Source organism: Lycium ferocissimum, chromosome 8, assembly GCF_029784015.1.
Source record: "Lycium ferocissimum isolate CSIRO_LF1 chromosome 8, AGI_CSIRO_Lferr_CH_V1, whole genome shotgun sequence".
Lineage (NCBI taxonomy): Eukaryota > Viridiplantae > Streptophyta > Magnoliopsida > Solanales > Solanaceae > Lycium > Lycium ferocissimum.
In genome coordinates this window covers 9,448,177-9,469,064 of record NC_081349.1, presented here as the reverse complement: position 1 = coordinate 9,469,064, position 20,888 = coordinate 9,448,177, and positions in this window count along the sequence as shown.

Below are 20,888 nucleotides of genomic sequence, written 5' to 3'. Positions count from 1 at the left end.
CTTTTAAACATCCGCGCATCGCGTGGGTACGTATACTAGTATATATTTAAACACTAGAAAGGAAGCCTTCTTCATTCATTATAAATTAAGGGCCACCCTCCTCAATTAAAGGGTAGCACATGGTCTAATCATTACGATTAATTTCAAGCTCTTAGGCTGTATATATACTATAAAATTTCTTTAAAGATTCATTAATTATTATTTTGTTTGCTTGTCTTACGTACTGAATGCTAAAGGTTCATTCATGTATTATTAACAAACTCTTCTTGTTTGTTTGCAAGTGCAAGATACTATTATCAGAAAATAAATGTTGAAATATTTTTCTGAACACATCATTAATTGGTATTTTACAAACGTTATACCACCATGCATTGAGAAGAATGAACATGAGATTACATCCACAAAAATTCATTGGTTGGCAGCTTGGCAATTTAGGGGTGGGCGTTCGGTTCTTCGGTTCGTTTTATCAAACTTCGGTTCGGCTATTTCGGTTTTGATTTTTTGAAGGTGGACACCGAACTAGTTCGGTTCAGTTCATTCGGTTTCGGTTTTTTGAAGTTCGGTTCAGTTCAGTTTCGATTTTTTTAATTCGGTTTTTTTTTATATGACATTAGAAGCGATTCCATTTACACTAATTCATATTCTCAAAAGCAATAAAACATAAAACTGATGAATTGAAATCAAAATCAAAATCAAACAAACAGGATACACAAGAACAAAAAACCATAACTATGATATAGGATTACTAGGTGTTATATACATATAGTAAGAATAATTAAGAAAACACATAAAGGACATACATTAATCCTAAAGACACATCTTAGTCACCTTCCTTTGTTAAGGATATTTGATTTTCTCAACTGAAGTAGAAAATTAGGGATGCAAAAGCAAAAGAGGGCTTGTTACATTTGGGTTTTTTTTGGGCTATAAATTTATGGGCCTGGACTATTTTAATTTTTTTGGATAATAGATTAAATTTCGGTTTAAACCGAAACACTGAAGAACCGAACTCTAAAAACCGAACACCGAAGTTTCTGAAAACGTAAACCATAAAGTGTTCGAGTTTGTTGAAATATTCCGATAGACCTCCGCTCAAAAAAAATAATTACTAACTAATATTATACCACTGAGCAGCGAGCTTAGCGAAATTTTTATTAATAATGAAAATAACGAAATCAATTACAAAATGAATAACTATGCTTAGCAAGAGTAAAAAACTATAATCAACCTAAGAGTATCTCAACTCTAAGTTGATTTCACAGAATATGATCCTACCAAGTAATGGCAAAATAATTAAAACTACTAAGAAAAAATTGGTTCGAGTAGCCTTTATATCAATACAACTCCTAATTTTTCCAAACTCTCACCAATTGTGAGAGAATATACTTGTCAAGAAGAGAATAAACTACGGTGGTCGTTCGGTTCTTCGGTTCAGTTTTATCAAACTTCGGTTCGGCTATTTCGGTTTTGATTTTTTGAAGGTGGACACCGAACCAAACTAGTTTGGTTCGGTTCTTTCGATTTCAATTTTTTGAAGTTCGGTTCGGTTCGATCCGATTTTTCAGTTTTCGGTATTTATGCCCAACCCTACTTGGCATAATGAACTTGGCCTTTCTAGTTTTCCTTCCTTGCTAAGGCATTTGCTTAAGCGTGTTTTATTTTATGCTCGCGTCCATTTAATTTATTGGTGTTTGAATATAAATTTTGTTGAAATTTGAGAGAAGAAGTTTCTGAAATTGAAGTTGAGAAAATGATATTTGAAAGTTGAAGTTGTGATTTGACATGCATTTCACTTGAAAAAAAGTTAAAGTTTTGTGTGTGAAAAAATATATTTCACTTGAAAAACTAATCATATTCAAACTTGAAATATTTATGTGAAATATCTTTGAAAACTAACCAAAAAATCAGTCCAATATATAACCAAACAATGCTAGCTTCTTATTCTTTTATATTACTCGAGCTTGAGATGTTAATGTAAGATAGGCATAAAATCGCCAATCATATATGTTTAATTGATTTAAACTTAGATGTATTTAACATTTCTAAAAAATTATATTATCAATTAATATAATTTAACTAATTTAATTCTTAAATAATTAGTTTCATTTATTATGAGCATTTATTCATAGTTATCTTTATGCATATATTAATATATACAAGCTAAACTCCTATATAATATATATGCATGAAACTCAATCGCGTGTGTGCGCTTCCCAAGGGCCTTTGCAGCCTTATAGCACCGGATTCTTCTGAGTCAAACGCTTTTAACGTGAAATATAAATTTATATATAATAATTCACTAAAATTACAATAAATAGCATGTTTGAGCCCGTAATATTAGAATTTTAATAACTTATATATTAAGAATCTTAAAAATTGAATTTAAATCTAAATCTAAATCTTGAATTCGCCTCTGGTGCTTCCATTGACATTAAAGACGATAGAGATCCTTGATTTAAGTGTCTTCGCGATGTGTCTTTGATGTCAATACAACCTAAGCAGTGCTCAAGCAAAGGGTCTTTTTGTAATTTATCGTCACACAAAAAATGAAAGTGATTCATTATCTTTACCAAGAAAAAAGTAATCACAAATAAATTTGTCTTGTTAATTTGATAACGTCCATTACGGTGCTTTTGGTTACCTTGTCATTATATTAAAAACCTATGTAGAATTGGGTCATTGCATGCTCACTGATGGGCAGTGGCGGACCTAGAGTTTTACGCAAGCGGGTTCAGTAAAATGACTTTAATCGACAATAAAGGTGATACCGGCAAGTGAACTTTGTACAACACTCTTTTTTTTTTTTTTTTTGGCGGCAGAAGGAAAAGGGGGGGGGGGGGGGGGGGGGCAAAATCGCCACAAAATGAATAATATAAAAAAAATTGAGATCGACATTCCTTTTTCCTTTTTTTTTTTTTCCTCAAAAGCATTTGGAGAGGAAATTTAAAAAGTTTAACAAAGACCTATTACTTTAACTAAAATAAAATTGTTAAATTAACAATGTTGTTTCAACAAATTTTACAATTTATTAAACTTCAACAAAAAAAATTATTTATCCAAATTAGAAATCTATTAAACTTTAAGAAATTTGACAATATCTAAAATCTTTTTCTTATTGAAAAAGAATGAAGTTTTTTATTTACAAAAATATAGTCAAGTTATAAGAGAAGAGAGCTTATAAAGTAAACTAAAAAAAAAATCAATGAAATATCAATAAACAATTTAGAGTTAACTAATTTAAGATGAACTAACAATAACAATTAATTATAAGTTTTCGGTGCTTGCACTTGCATATTTTAGATAAAATAATATAAGATTTCTCTTTGAAGAAATTTTTGATATTTTGAAGTGAAATTGACAGTAGAATAATCCTATGAAATTTGAGTAAAGAGATCAAATGTAAAATAATTTTTTAAAGAAGAACAAACTAGCAGGTGAACAAAAACTTTGCACGTGAGTACAGTTCACACGGTGCACAACACCAAAACTATACAAAATATAAGGTGTTTGCTGCAGCTAGGTTTCAAACTCACGACCACAACTAAAAATTTGAACCCACTAGACCATCCATTCACGGGGTAGTTTTGATCTTAAGCGGATTCAAATGTTTCATATATTGAAATTTACAGAATTTAACCTATAGGAAGTACTAGATTTTTTCGGCGGGTTCATTTGAATCCACTTGACCCTCAGTGGGTCCGCCCCTACTTATGGGAGGAAGGATTATGAGGAACATGTTCCTCCATCTTTGCATATCTAGTTTCTCGACTAGTTGTTCCATACCTCTTTCATTTGTATTGGCTATCACTTTTCCACGAAGTATTTTATTGCTTTCAAACCGGAATATTATATCAACTTTGTCCTCCTCCTTCATCCCTTTATGTCACGACCCAAAATCCTATTGTTCCGTGAGGGGACCTACCAAAAACCGCAGGCGAACCCCTGTTACGACCCAAACTGATGGGCCGTGACAAAAGTGGTATCAGAGCAGTTCGTCCTAGGGAGGGGCCTACTGGACCGTGTCCGTGAGAGTCCGTTTATGGGTGTGAAGCCGGCCACACTTATAAACAGGAGGCTGCGGGGCATTTAGGAATCATTGACTTTCCTTCTGTCTTAGATCGTGCGATAGAGCCAGAGTCTAGGGAAGACCACTTCTGATCCTTTTTCCTGCAAGAAAGTACAGACTAACGAGAGATGAAGAGATCAGCTTCAGATAGTGGGGGTGCTAAGAAGGCCCCTAGAGCATCTCTCGGGGATCCCGGGCTCCGGGACCCGGCGGAGGAGCCTCGGTTATTCTATTGAGACCGATCCTTTGGAGGACCCGGCCGACGATTCCTCTAGAGTTTTGACTCCACGGGAGGAGGACCCCCCGGAAGGACACTATGATACGGATCCGTCGAGTATTCATCCGGGACACCGGAGGAGGAGATTCCGAGACCGCACCGGGTTGCTCCTATGGTGGAGCACTACGTCGCCGACCCGCCTCCCGGTGAGTGTTACGATTACTCCCCCTCTATCCCCGGCCGTTGGTAAACCAGGAATTGCCCGGTTATCTATATCCCTCGGGCTCAGATGAGAGAGACGACGAAGGCCAGACGAGCAGATGGTGGGTAGACGATGACGAGGAATACACTTCACCTTATAGTCCACCAGATCAGACTAGAGACCGACCGGATACAGGTATATGAGTCCTTATTGGAATTTTCTATGTATGTGTACTTGCTATATGATTATTACTTAACAACGGCGGTAAATCCAAAGGCCGATAACCAAGTATTTATAAGTAACGGCGATCAAGGTGTTTTCGCCACCATCGGGAATCTGGAAATGTAAGATGAAAGGTAGTCATACATATAGGTGAAAGGTGAATATTGAGGATTGAAAAGGCTAAAATAGTGATTGTATAGCCAGAAGAGTAAAAGACCCTTTCTAATTCGGAGGGAGATGCGTTACGAGAATATTTTGAAATCTGTCAAGGCTTCAATTTGCTCTAGATAATATGATGAAGGTCATGCGGTGAGGTGGACGCGATCATACCAGCATTAACGCACCGAATTTCATCAGAGTTTCAAGGTTAAGCGTCTTTGTGGGGTGAAAGAAATCCTAGGATGGGTGACCCCCTGGGAAGTGTACTAAAAGTCCTATAAATTTAGATATAAGAGACAAATGAGAAGCTAGAGCAGCCTAAGGGAAATTAGAGTATGCGGAGTGGGCAGAAACATTAAGAGGTCGCGTAGGACGAGGCGGACTAGACTGGTGAAAAGAAAGAAGGTGCATCACAACTCTAGAATTAGGGTGAGTTTGAATAGCGGTTGAAAATATTTTGTAAGCAAGATGGTAGTAATTATATCTATATATATATATATATATATATATATATATATATATATATATATATATATATATATCTATATATATATATATATATCCTATACATGGCTATATCAGCGGGTATGTGTATCCCGGCAACCAACGTTGCGGTATTGGAAGGCATTAATCGAACAGGGTAACGAAGTTCAAGTGACAAAAAATAAATGGTACAAATGTTACAAGGTAAGCTGATGCTATTCTCACTACAGGTTAAGCTTGGAAAGTTCTAATACAATGATATTTGGAAAAGAAAGAAAGTGAGTAGATGGAAGGTACGGAGGTCAAAATGTTGGAAAAAGTGAAAAGTAAGAAACATGAGTGAGGAAAGCCTCCAAGAGAGACGACGGGCAAAGCACGAGACTATTTGGATAAAAATTTGAAGATAGGCGTGTGAAAGGGATAGAGTGTGGTAGTATGGAGCAAAAGAGGAATGTGTGGGGTTCGAGAACCGAATTCGATAAGCGGGGCTAAAAGGATAGTGACCACGACGAGGAATGAGAAGTAAGAGAAAGAATGGTTAGGCCTTGCGACGATGTTAAGAGATTTCCAACTCTCGAAAGATATATTTACAAAGGGATAAATGTGTAGCCATATTGGTATGGTGGCCTCGGACATGGAGAAGCTTTCCTAAAAGATGACTTAAGAATAGAACGGATTTGCGCGTTTAAAGGAATATTTCATGAACTTCAGAGCCGATACTACAAATAACAAGAGAAGAAAGGTGCTCGAGGAGGAAGGAACTCAAGGAAGGTTAAGGATGAAAATAGGGAAGGTATACTAATGGGCTGATCAAAAAAAAAAAAAAAAAAAAAAGAGGAGAGCATTTAGGAGTAAAGTAACTGGAGATCTTTAACCATGGGAGTAAAAAGGATACTTTAACGAGTTGGCGGTAGGAAACCGATTACTCATCGAGGAAAGAACGAGGATGATGAGTCCACACAAGTGATTACAAGATTAATGGCGTGGGACAAGAATTCCTGTAAGGAACGAGGGATGCGATCATAGAGGGAATAGAATGAAATGTGAGGAACTTGCGTGGAAGATAACCCGGTCATAGCGTCAGAAAGATGGGTAAAGGCTCGGTGAACGAGGAAGGAGAGAGTGTACATTGTAAGAATTCCGTGCTAAGAGCAAGAAGTAGCAGGACACTCGGAAAACTTGGATGCGCAGCTGCAACACAAACGCGTAGTTAAGAAGAATTATGAATAAGTGAGCTAAATGGGCGAAAGGACTAGTGGTGGATGGAAGGGCCTGGAAATATTGACAAGAATGACGATATAGACATAAATGGAAGGAGAACTCAGGGTAAGAAGTTTTAGATATGTTATGGGCAAAGTCGGGAAGAAAGACGAGGAGTAAGGTATAATCGAGGACTTCATAAAAGGACGTGGTGAGTCTCGATGTAATAATGACAATCGTAATAAAAAAAGAATAACTTGTGGGTCCGGAAACCGTGTAGGCATAAAAGAAGAGATATAAGGAGACGGAAAATTAAGACATCGGAATGGGACCTAACCCTTACCAGTATTCCACTTTAATACAAGAGTGTACCCAGTAAAAGGATAAATAAGGCAAACCATACGATGACAGAACCCCGACCTTGAGAAGGTCGTGAAGGGCGGTAGATAATTGCCGAAGACGGTGGATATTCGAAAGCTATTGGTGTATTAGGACCTCCTTAATTCCTTCCACCACCAACTTTTAGGGGAAAACATATTGGACTTGAAAGGAATTATGACGTTCTTAAGCTCGGAGGGGAATTATTATATTAACTTGTGAGCCGGCGTTCGAAACATATCGGTATATCGAAGGTATCGAATGAAGCGAGAAACGAATTGACAATAAGTGAACCATGGGCGGACATAGGAAGAAAGTATGAAAGACACTTAAAGAGAATGCTCATAAGCGTAGCCGACATAAGCTACGATATTTCTAGACCATGGTTTGAATCCCTCGTATCGAGCAAAATTGCGCGTTTGCCTAAGTATGCAGCGACATGTCCTAAAGGGTAATAAAGATAGCAAGAAAGGTCTACAAGCGTAGTTCACAAAGGCTAATGGAGAAGGTGACAAATCCAAAGGACACTCGGGCTAATAATGACAATTGTAATAAAAAAAAAAAAGAACAACGATTGGTAGTTGGAAGAATTTTGAAGGAATGGAAGGGCGCTGCTCCTATGAATGGAAATAAAAGAGCTCACCGGATATTAGAAACCATCTCACGGATTGCTAACTATACTAAACAAGAAAGCATATGGAGTGAATTGGTTCATATAGCACTTAATGAGAAACCCTCGTTGCTGAACGCTAAGTGGGGCCCGCACGTCAGAGTTTTATAAAGGACATATGAAGAGACATATGAGTAGTACATGGAAAGTTGAGCAAGTCCTAAGAAGGACCCATAAGACAAATATGGGCATAAGCCCTCCAAAAGGACGATTTAAGGAAACATTTTCAGATGATCTATCTTGGAGGGGCCAAAATGATATTACAAGTTGAGAATTGGGAAAAACACCAAGAATGAAAATTGTAGATAATTGAAAGAGATTTTCAACCATAGGTCGTGGGCCCTCACATGATATCAGGATAAAGAGTTATGTCCTTTTTACTGAACGAAGGTACAGGCGAAAATGTTAGTGCAGCGCAAACGTGCCCAAAGGGGGCGCGAACGCGCGAGTTTATACGAAAATAAGTCGGTCATCGGTCGGATGATGTGTAAAAGGGACCGCTATTTCAAGGGGGAGACCCCCTCATTTTCGACCAAACACACCCAAAACCTTCCTAAAAACTCCAGAATATTCCCCAACCTTCCACCACCAACTTTTAGGCCCGAAACCAGGTATAATTCCCAAATTTCGGTCCAGACGGTGTATAGTTGCAACTACAAAATTGTGTATTAATGCGTGGTGGCTTAAGTTCAAGGTGGAGGAGTGAGGATATAGCATTATTATCAAGGGAAAGGTATGAATCTTTTTCTATTTGTGTTAATATCGGTTTATTTACGAAGAAGAAGTGAATAACAGAATTGTAAAATCGTTATAAAATGGTTAACGTGATGGAAATATGGGACAAACACCATATGGGATGTTTATGAAGTATTTTGGGGTTGGAAATATTATGGTTAATATTGGTATTGTTGTGATTGTTGTTGGTTGTTGAATTGAGAATTCGGGCTAGGCATATAAACAGGGGAAATGCTGCCCGATTTTCGGCAGAATATAGAATAGTATAATTTGAAACTTGGTATAAGTGTGCGATGAAGAGGCTAACGTTAGTGTAAATCCTCTTAAATGTAGACTTACGAGCTCGGACGCATAAGCGTAGCCAATAGGAGGTTGAACAGGTATGTTAAGGCTCGTCCCTTTCTTTCAAAGACATGATTCCTATGTTATGATTTCGTAAATGTTTCCATATCTTTCTTGTTATCAAAAGTTAGAAGTCTATCTTCCCAAGGCATGATTCCTTTTCCCGATAACCCATGAATGCTTTCTAAAATGTCCGTATCTTTTCAAAATGGAGGTTTATGACTCCGTAAGCTTTCATGACAACAACGATGGATATGTTTTACAATGACAACGATGATGTCAAAGATGAGAATATTTTCCTACGATGAATATGATGATGATGATTCCATGTTTAAAGGTTTCAAGTTTACGATTTCAGTGACGATATGAGCATGTTGAGTTATTTCTTGATTTCTCAATTTTATTCATGAATGATGACTATTTCTAAAACTTCCCAAGTACATGAATTAACGCCTTATGAGATTTATGATCTTAGTCTGTGTTCTCTTAACGCTATTTTTCATTTATAGTCTCACCTTATAATAATTGTTCCTTCAAGGTGAGACAAAGCGACCATGATTATTCCATAATATAATCGGAGGTTACCGACCTTACGTCACTCCGATGGAATTATAGCTTTTGATTGGGCTCTTATGCATGCTTATGTCGTGATGATTAAACCCAGGTCCTATACGGCAGATTTCTCGCAGCACCACTCACGGACCTTTCGCTTCGACGGCGACCCGAGGTAGTGGGTGGCTTACGGATGATTACACCGTGCCTATATGGCGGGCGAACCCTCGTACTTCCCGGGCGTAGTGGGCGGCATGTTTTATGGATGATGATAATAACACCGTGTCTATAGGCACTGTCACATCGCAGCCGAGCAGAGGTGGCCACTAGGTGGACGGCGTGAGAAGATTACCCGGACGTGGGAGGCCTCGGACGCGGGCTAATTGGGTTTGTGATTTGATTCTACTTTCTCTTATGTGCAGGTTTATGTATGTATGGGTGATATGTTTTAAACGTGATAGTAGGTAAAAGTGAGCATGCATGATTCCGCCTGCTATTTAAGACGCCAAGACAAATACGTTAGCCATGCCGTACGATTCTAGTCATACCTTTCCTTATATTTTCCATATTTCCTTGTTATGTTATTATTCATGTCCCCGTACATATTATCATGTTATCATTCATGCATTTACCCGGACATACCCAAGATATTGACTGCATGGAGCCAGGCACGTCCCTCCACCTGTGGACGCCGCGTTCATGCCCCGAGCAAAGGATTCGGAGTACGGCAATTGAACTATCCAGAAATAAGTATCCAATACCCCGCAGATGACTTATTTCCCCTCGCCATCTTTTCTTCTACTTCGATTTGGGCGTGCGCACGCTCCGAGCTGATAGACCCGATGGTCACTGAGTTTTTGGTATGTCTATTCGGTTACGTACAAAGTATATGAACGGGATCTTCAAGCCATACTTGATTCATTCGTGATCTTTCTATCGACATTTGTATTCTATACCGAGGATCCGTAGGCTTGTTGAAAGAGAAGATATGTCAATCGTGATGTTAGCATTTTTGGGACACGTGTATTTTGTTGATCCCAAGAAGATATATGTGTGGCGTTGCCGAGATCCGCGCGAGTTATTCTCGTTGTTTATGTTTACGGTATGCATCTGTGCCTTTCCAATGGTCCGATGAGCGTGAAGAGAGCTTTCAACAGTGTCTTTATGTTGATTGTTCGGGAGACAAGATGATGCACGATTGCTTCGAAGTTGTGTACGAGCAGACAGGGTGACGTATGCTTCGAGTAAGGTTCAGATGCTACCTCACTGTATCAGAAGTGCTGGCTTGGGAGAATAGTATGAGTCCATCGCGAGGTGTTTCACCGTATCGGGATCATTTTGAGATGGATGGAGTTGCTTACCGATGTCCCTCCTTGTGGACGCCGCGTTCATGCCCGGCGGAGGATCGGGGCACTAGTATGGTCGTAACGATCCTTGTGTGGACATCCTTTTGGAAGACCTCCTCTCAAGCGGAGAAGCCAAAGACTATTCTCGAGGGTATTGATCGGAGCTATAGCTCCTTGTGTATGTTATTCGGTTACGTACATATATAACACTATCGCGGGGCACTTGTTGCACTCGTCTTTTCTACGACTTTGTGTTCTTATGCCCATTCCCGAGTGGAAATGGGAAAGGATGATATGTAATCGCGATATTCGATGTCTTGGGTTATCGTGTATTTTGTCCCCGCACACCCTCAAACTTATATATGTGTGGATCTACATCCCGGAGGTAGTAAACGGGTTCCTATTTCCCGTTATTCTTAGTGTTTATGTTTACGTGTATGCATTGGCCGTGAGTTCTCGGTACAATGTCTTTTATGTTGATTGTTCGGGAGATAGTATAGCACAATTCTGATCGTTCTCCTATTGGGTGGGATGCAGGTGATGACGCTAAGAGTCCTTGGATAAGGTGAGAAGTAGATGCAAGCATAGGGGTGATTGGAGTTCATGGTCGAGGTACTGTCACTACCAATCGGTTTGGGTCGTGACAACCGTGTTGGCGATATGTAAGCAAGTCTCAAACTATAATTTAAGTACGGAAATTAAATGACAACAACTCAACATACTAACATGTCTTAATGACTTGAATATGAACAAGTCTAAGTCAACCACATTCCCAAGACCTGGAAGTCATAAGTACAAGAGCAACTAACCCAGAAAGAAGTCTTAAATTACTACATTACACCGTCCGAAATGGAGAGAGATAGAAAATAAAGATATGGAAGATGTCTGGTCATCATAACCTTGTGGGACCATCATCAGCTCACCCTAGGCTCCAAAGTATGCCTCGCTTTATTTGATCAAAAACATCTCGACCTCTACTCATACCCAGATCTGAACATGCACACAAAAGCTGCAGCACGTGTAAAGTGAGTACGGGATGTACGTGTACCCAGTAGCATCATTTATCGGACCTAAATTATAGTGATAATGAGGGTTGGTACTTCTGATACTCCTCTTCTTGCTTTTTTAGTTTCAAGTCCATGTTTTATAAGCATTCAATAAGTAAAGAAGATACCAACAACTCAATCAATTCGTAAAGTCTATTCCTTTCTATGTATAATCGTAAAGATTTAGCCTTTTCATCATTTAGGACAAGTGTAGGTATAAAGATCCCATCTTTCTATCAATTATGACAATTTTAAGTATAAACATCTGATCTTTATATCAATTAGGACACATAAGACATGAAATCAAGTCATACAAGTGTAAATAGCATGAGATCCAAGTGAATGTATGAAATGCAAGTGAATAGTATGGAATGCAATGGCCATAATCACCGGTACCCGCACGTTCTTACAGTAGGTTTCACGTGGACCATAGGGGACTCATGAGGTCTATATAATCACCTAGAATACCAAATCTCCCTGATCAGATCGAGTCTCAACCGTTTTGGCTATAATATCATCATCACTCCGTCTATGTACCATATCCAATATCTGGCCTCCCAAGCCCTTATCTTGCATTTCCTCAATCAAATGCCAATTATCCATTATGCCCCTGAATTATATTAACCAACACATAACATTACATAAACGGTCTAATAAGTCTCAACTTACCCTAGATTTGAAATTCGAAGCTCAAGCAATCACCTCACAACCTTGTCCTTCTTCAAAAGCTCCAAACAATCTCAAACTGTTCAAATACGTAATCTACGTAAGTATACGAGTTTGTAGACACCTATATTGCTATGATAATAATTCGGGTCCAAAAAGTTACCCCAAAAGCCAATCCCGAGCCTCGAAGATCAAACTGTAATTTCATTGCAAAATTCGGATCCAATGTAGTCAAAATAGTACTCTACGTGTTTAAACAAGTCCAACGATACCCATATTGTTATACTTTAATTCGGAACCCAAGAAGGTTACCCGTAGCCCACAATAGCAAAACTGGAATTTTATTTGAAAATTGATTTACCCATAACTTATATAGTCTATTTCAAGAAAATGACCCAATTCCATCCATGAATCGATCCCCAAATCAAGGTTGTTCATTCTCTTATCCTTGGGACTCAAAACCCCAACTTCTACATCCCAAACACGGATAAAAATGATAACTAACAGAAATAATCATAGGAAAATATCAAAATAAAGGTTAGATACTTATCCCCTCATTGAGATGAGAACAACGCCGCGAAGATCAGCTCAAGCGGAGCTCTAGAACTCAAGATATGCTCAAAATACTAAGTGGACGAAGTCTAAATTTTAAGTACTCTGTGATTTCCGCCGGGGCCCAAAACTCATGCACCTGCGGACTGTCACGTAGCATTTCCACACCTCAGCACCCATTTCCACACCTGTGGCTGCGCAGGTGCAGCCCTTTTTCTGCACCTGCGACCACAACAAACACAACTATATCTCCAAAACTAAATGGGAATAACTCCCTCATACGACGTCGAAATTCGCCGATTCTTTTTGTAATGACTTCATAATGGCAATACAAATCTAACGGTTCAATTGGTTAAATTGAAATACAAATCAAAGGATGTTTGATCAATATGGTACTCCTTTATAGCAAAAGAAACGACACCGAAACTTCAAACTCGAGCGCGACACAACCCAAATCCATCCGAACCTCATCAGAATCTCACCAAAACTTGCGGACAAGTCCAAAATCATCATACAAACTTGTTGGAACTTTCAAAATATCAACACGGGGTCATCTTGACCTGATGCTGCCCATGGCCAACTCCAAATCATCTCAAAAGCTAGTTTCTCAACCAACCACCTAATTCACACCTGAACCTCTTGGGAACCAAACCAACGACTCGACTAAGTGATAAATCATATTTCGGACTTAATGGAATTGACAAAACTTTGAAAAAAGTTCATTTTCCCTCTTGACACCTAATTTTTGACCTCCCATAGTTTATTTTAATTACCCAGAGTCATTGGATATCAAACAGAGTGAAATATGTATTTTTATAAGTCAAAATAATTTTTACAAAATTGCTTCGACAATATTTTGCCATTTCATTTGGCAAAATAAATTCAATAATATTATAAAACATTTAGCAAATAACTTACATTTTTATAATTAAAATGAAACATTGTTAAATTTAATCAGGAAATAATTCAAAATAATTATTTAATTAATTGTTAAAATTATTGAAAGTTCAATTAGCAAGAATTTTTTTCCGTTGAATTCAAGAAATTTGATTAATTTTGACCTCCCATAGTTTATTTTAATTACCCAGAGTCATTGGATATACAGTGAAATATGTATTTTTATAAGTCAAAATAATTTTTACAAAATTGCTTCGACAATATTTTGCCATTTCATTTGGCAAAATAACTTCAATAATATTATAAAACATTTAGCAAATAACTTACATTTTTATAATTAAAATGAAACATTTGCCAAATTTAATCAGGAAATAATTCAAAATAATTATTTAATTAATTGTTAAAATTATTGAAAGTTCAATTAGCAAGAATTTTTTTCCGTTGAATTCAAGAAATTTGATTAATTAAATAATTTAGTCATTTTTCTTATCAAATCTTAATTCTGCATAATCAATTTGCATTTGTGCAATTTTTGGATTTAATCATAGTTAATTAAGTGCTTAATTATGGTTATATTCATAAATTTGTTACTATGTGATTAATTGCGGAAACAATTGAAATAATCAATTGTTGATTATTTCTGGCCTTAATCGAAATAGCCAATTTCATGGTTTACGTCAATTAGGGTCATAATTGCAAATTTAAGTCTTTTGCGTAAATTAACCATGTCTATTAGTCTAATTAATTGACTAATTAAAGGTGTTCGGTCATAATTTAAGGGTTAATATAATTGATTCTCCTAATTGTGGCCATTTATTAAAACAATGTCGAAGCCTTTTTTCTTTTTCTATATATACACAGATATACATGTATATCGTGTATATGGGTGTATATACAAAGGGAACCTTTTTCTTTCTTTTTAATCTTGGTTGAGCCCAATCCATTAAGGACCGGCCTGGTCCAGAAGACCTCAGAACCTTCAAGACTTAGAAGCCAAACAGACCTCTATGTCTCATTTTCATCTTTTAGGCTAAGGGTTTCAAAAGAAACCCTAGCCGCCACATCATCCACTCTATCTCTCCTCACGTCACTTGTCGAAAATTGAAAAAAACTATGGAACCACGACATCTACTAGACTTGGTATAGCCGAGAATGGCAAGAGCATTAATTGCTATGCCATTCCTCAACCAAATTTGTTAATGTGCCACCCAAATGAGGTATTACTCCTCTTTCTCTTTACTTTTTTTTTTTTTTTTTTACATTATAACGTTCAAATGAGTACAAATCCTTAATGGATTTTGTCTTACCCTCGTTTAAATCCTCGAATCCCATTGGTTCATGAAAAACCGAAAGGATTGACTCGATTTAGGTCAAATCTGACCCTTTGTTGTTTGTTTGCTTTCAATCTGAGCCGTTGAATGTGGAAACTGAGGGTTTCATGCCCAGAAATTGGAAAGTCCCACATCGAATTTGGTTAGGGTTTTGAGATTTTTGGGGTTCTATTAATAGAACCCCCAATTCACAAATTAGGACACACTGAATATCATATACATATTAAAAAACACTCTAATTACCTAGGGTTTAGCAGGTTTTTTGCTGAAATCTTTATCTATTAGAGTGAGTTTAAGTTTTAAATTTTCTTTTTTGTGTTTGTGTATGGCTGAGCTTTGAGGTTGAGGAGCAAAGAAATCTTCAAAGGTCCAATCTCGACAATAGGCTGCACTCAAAAAGGGTAATTCACCTTCCTTTAGTTAATTTTTAGTAATTGTTTGAGAGCTTTGAACTGCTTATGTGATTTGTTTGGTTAGTTATGTTTTAGTTCCTGTTTGTTGTTGTTTTAGTTGTATTATGCATATTTAATCTTAGATTAATCCTGTTTCTAGTTCTGTAGTTGTTCAGTTCTGTGTTATGTATGCAATTTGGGTTAATCATGTGCTAATTAGGTCTACATTGCTTATTTATTCTTCATTTGATTAGTTATGTATTAGTTTGTAGTTTGCTAATCATGTGCATGTGCTTACCTTTTAGTTGTTCTGTAGTGGTTCATTTTATGTCTTGTTTTGGTTAGCCATATGCTATTTAGCTTATAGCTACTTAAGTATAGTATGTATGCTCAATAATGATTAGTCACAAATTAGTTTAGGTCTGTTGCTTGCTTAGTTCTGCCATACATGTCCAACTTTGACTGGTTGTGCATCAATTAACCTGTAGTTTTGCTTGATTATGCCTTTATGTGCTACCACAGGTAGTGAGGTATATTATTATTCCACATGCTAGTTTGGTTGAGATCCTATTTACTATAAAAGTATGATACAATTATGTATCCTTATTTAGATGCTTTAGTAGTTTAATATAATTATGAATGTTGTTTCAGTTTGAAGTCTCTTTCATATTAGCTTAGCATAAGCATATTTACCTTTATGTGCCTCTTTAGTTGTTGGTGTCAGTTTGACATGAGCCTTGTCTGCCACTTGAGTCATGGCAACCTAGCTTAAAAATATGACAAATACTTTCCTTATTTGACTAGAATATTGTACCGACCCATTTGGTCGTTATTGAAATCCTCCACGAACCCCGTACAAAAGTCAAGCTTCGCATTATAAAAGGCTAGGCTTATTAAAAAGTTTCGCATAAAATTAAAATCGGAGGTCAAATTTGTAGAAGTCAAAATTGTGGGCCCAGGGTTAAGACCCTTCGCCACAGTGGGTTCGCTGCAGCGGGAAGTCCAACACTGCAGCAAAGGAGCGTGGGCCAGACTGCTACAAATGCCTTATTTCAGAATTTTGTCCCACTTTTCTCCAAAACCTTATTCTAAGCTGCCTTTGTGAGGTTTCTTGGATAGAACACTCGAGAACTTCGCCAAGGTAAGCCTCCGAACATCGTTCTTGTTCACAATTCATAAAAGAAATTCTTCCCGTAGATAAACTTGTTCGTCAAAGTTAGCATATATGACTGTTGTGTAACCCTTGCCCTCGTGTTCATAAAATTCCTAGAGTTCTCGGTCAAAGCTTTGGTTCAGTAACACGGTAGGAGAAGGTTGCACGCACGTTCGTGGTAGTTGCTCGGCATCGAGGTAGTTTATGGTTTACTTAAGTTAAACTTTGGTTAGTGAATCGTATATACGTATAGAATCGACGGGAGAAAGCATGATTAGGTCTTCGAACACAAAATACGGTTGAATAATGTTTAGCTTACTAAAATTGTTGGTTACTGCTTACATGGTGTGTTAAGTAAATATAGAAACCTAGTATTATGTCTATGGGGCAGGAAGGGGGCGTGTATTGTAGCTTTGCCATTGGTGTAGGGTTAGAGTGTGATTCAGTTATCTTAAGATTGATTGGTCTAGTGGTTTATATGTGTCATGTGCGTGGGTGGACAGTAACCGAGTTCTCGTGCCTTCGTACGAATATACCTATTATGAACTTGAGTAATTTATGCCTTGTTAAGGTCAGGGAGTTGTATAGTCTTGCCATGGGATAGGATATCGTGATTTGCATAGCATACTCATTTATTATTGTTACATTCATTCATTTCATATATGACGGGATGGTTTCAAAAAGAACTGATTGAGAAACTTGTAATAATTGAGAAAGGTAAGTGGTATTTGTGAAAATTATGCAATATGTATCCGTGGTCCGAGGATTTTTCCGGAGCAGAAAGTAAACAAGACTCGCGATCTGAATTCATATCCCGAAATGAGTGGTACATGGACACCATGGGTCCCCTGCAGGTCATGACTGGATGGGCAAACAAATAATTCGGCATGTGTGTACAGGTTTGAGATATGGCCAGGTTATTGCATTGCACTGCATGTCATCATAATTGCTTTGCATAGCATTATATTTTATATTTCATCGATTATATGATCTCATGAGAAGCTGGGTATTGATGTCAAATTGATCAATGAGAGCTAGATTTGCTCTGTTTATAAAAATATCGATCTTGGGAAGTTGCAATAACCTTTCGCATGCTGACCCGTTGGGGCGTTGCGTATAATTCTGTGGATATATGTTACTAGGTAAGGTAAGGTGTTGTGTAGAAAAATCTAGATCATGTGTTCTAGACCTGAAGGTGAGTTTAAGGTGTTAATGTGTCTTGCTGTGGTATTCGTTCTACTTGGTAAATTAATATGTATCACTAATTGATGCCTAGTCTGGACTTCGAAATAGTGTAGCTAGGCATTCTTGGAATGCACCAGATCCTAGTAAGAATTGTATTGAGGTTTTTGAGCCAATGGGCTGTCGTACCTTAGTTTTGGTTTAGGATAGGGTGATGGATTATTGTTTACAAGGAGTGAGTATTTCGAATAAAGTTATTTCTATGAGTGAAAGTTAATAAGGTGTACATTTGAGCTTATCATTTTATCTTGCTGATTTTATATTATGTTGCGTAAACTAATCTTAGTCGGCCTATGATGCTTACCAGTACGTGTGGTGTACCTATCCTACTCTTGCTACATCCTTCAGTTGGGAGGGGGGAGGGGGAGGGTTTGGTATAGGTATGTTTCAGGTTATTGTTGAAGTTTTCGCTAGTTGGTTTATGGACATCTCCCTACAGCTTTGCTCATCTCATTCCAGGCAGAAGCTGTATCATTTTATTTTTGGTCTATTCCTTGTATTATAGAAGCTCTTGTACATGTCTACACTAGATCCCGGGAAATGGGAAGTTTTCTCTTGATTTTATGAAAAGGATTATGATGTTTTCCACTTATGTTAGTAGTTACATAATTGTAAAGGCGAGTTTTCAATAAAGGGTTGGTTGATAAGGGTTCGTCTATTAGGTGATAAAAAGGTATGTGCCCGCGCGATCCGTAATTTGGGTCATGAAAAATATCTTTGTTAAGGTCAGCTGGTAATTAAGAAAGAAGTTTATCATGTTTCACTAAGTAATAAAGCTATATTATGATCTCATCTAGCTATACTAGAAATGACAGTCTTTGTTTTTGCATTGTTTGAATCCCCTGGATATGAGTTCATACCTAAATATGGCTTAGTTGAATAAAATGGCAGGATCACTAACTTAAAATAACAAAGTTTGTCCATTTCTTGCCTAATATGATGTCACTAAAGTCCCTGTTTGTTCTACGAATTAATTTTGACAAGTGTTTAGCATTAGCATGACCTTATCCGATCACTTAGTTAAATAAGCTTTAAAGAGTTTCCTGATAAGTCCAAATGGGGTTAATAAGGAGCTGAACTTAATTTAATCCCCTGTAGATATGTAATACCTTTGATTAAGTATAACTTCTGTTAAAATGGTTAAAGGATTATCATGTTCTAACTGTGTCGGATTAAACTCATTTAATATTTAGTTTTAGTCAAAAATAGAACAAGTATGTGTCTGCCATGGAAGTAGAGAAGAGTAAAACTACTTGTCAACTTTGAGTGGGTTAAGTTCTGTCATTTGGTTTGTAATAGGTCTTATAAAGAATGTACTTTTTCTTTATTGACGCCTAAGTTGTGTTGGTTGACTTGAATTTGAAATTCACTTCCCGATATCTATGAACTCTGTATATTGACCTTTGAGTTTGAATCTAATACATAACTGTTATGCCATGCAATGTGAATATATGCACATTTTAACTGGTGTGTTCAATATGTGACCCTCTGTTAATTAACTGTGAGAAGTATTACATGTGTAAGAATTTAGAAGTGATAATATATATGTCTCAGATTTTTGTATTGATTTCATAAGGCCCTGATGTCTAGTTATGTGATAATAATGCGTTTTCTTCTCTGTACTTGAGCATGTTCTCTTTTTCTGAGTACTAGTATGTGTTTCAATTACATCATATGATCTTGCAGTGTATTATTTCTGTCATGACCCAAGTAGCCGTCAGTGGCACCCACACCAATCCCCTAGTGGACGAACCATCTACTTAACTAACCATCCAAACGATTACCAATTACTTAACCACTTTTAGAAAAATCAAGGATATAGCAAAATAATAATTGCCCAAAATGTCTAGTCATGCCATAAATAAATAATGAATGCGGAAGTCTAACTATTACAACCCCAAAATGGATTCTAAAACATAAACTGTCTAAGGAAATAACAACTGTCTGAAATAACAAAGTAATGTCTGGAATGGAAATAGACATCAATAAGAGAAGATCTTCAGGCGGCCTGGCATGGATAGGAGCTCACCCTCAAATCTGTCGGAAACTGGCCTCACGCTAAATATGAGGTCTGGTAGATGTCGCTGGATCACAATCTGCACTCAAAAGAATGCAGCAAGGTAGTATCAGTACAAACACTATGTATCGGTAGATGTCATAGGCCGGCTAAGATTAGTATCATGCATAAACTCATCAAATCAATAGAATAGACAGATAGGCACAACAACACATAACCATATGAAACTATCAACAAAAATCATCCAACATCGAAATAAGATAAGCCCACACAAATAGAAATCAATAAGAGTAACTCAACCCATGTCATTATCAACACAACCGTATCACGAATAATCTCAACTCTGTCACATATCCGTACACACATGCTAAATGGTATTGTTTTCCCAAATAGCCATGACCTGCAGGGGACTCATGGTGTCCATGTACCACTCGCTCCGAAACTGACCTCGGATCATGAGCCCATAACTAGGCCACATCCTCACCTCCTGTCAAATATGCCTTTTCATATTTATCTGTTCTTTCTCATCTCAATATATTTCCATTCCAACAATCAATAAGGAATTTGAGCAGTCAATAAATCAATATCAAGGAACATAAGTCACCATGTCACAAGTCATATCAAGACTCAAGAATCGATTCATCAATAGCATGAACAAGGGATTATTCCAAGTCAACAAGAAGAGTATTCATTATCTCCTTCTTTATCATATCATAACAATTCATCACATAATAAATAAATCAATGTCAAACTTAGGAATTTCCAACCATACTTTATGTCTGAAGCCCTGATCATGCTTTCTCCTATCAATTTCATAACATATACAATCAACTAATCAAAGTCTAACTCAAGTAGATCGTAACCTACCTCAAAGCTGAACTGGAACAATGTAATCACTCTACAATAGCTTTCCCCTTTCACAAAGCTTCAGAACGTTCAAAGTCTAGCAATCATAAAGCTAAGTGAGTAATAGATCATCTACTCAAGCAATTAACAATTAGGGAAGAGAATCCAACGACT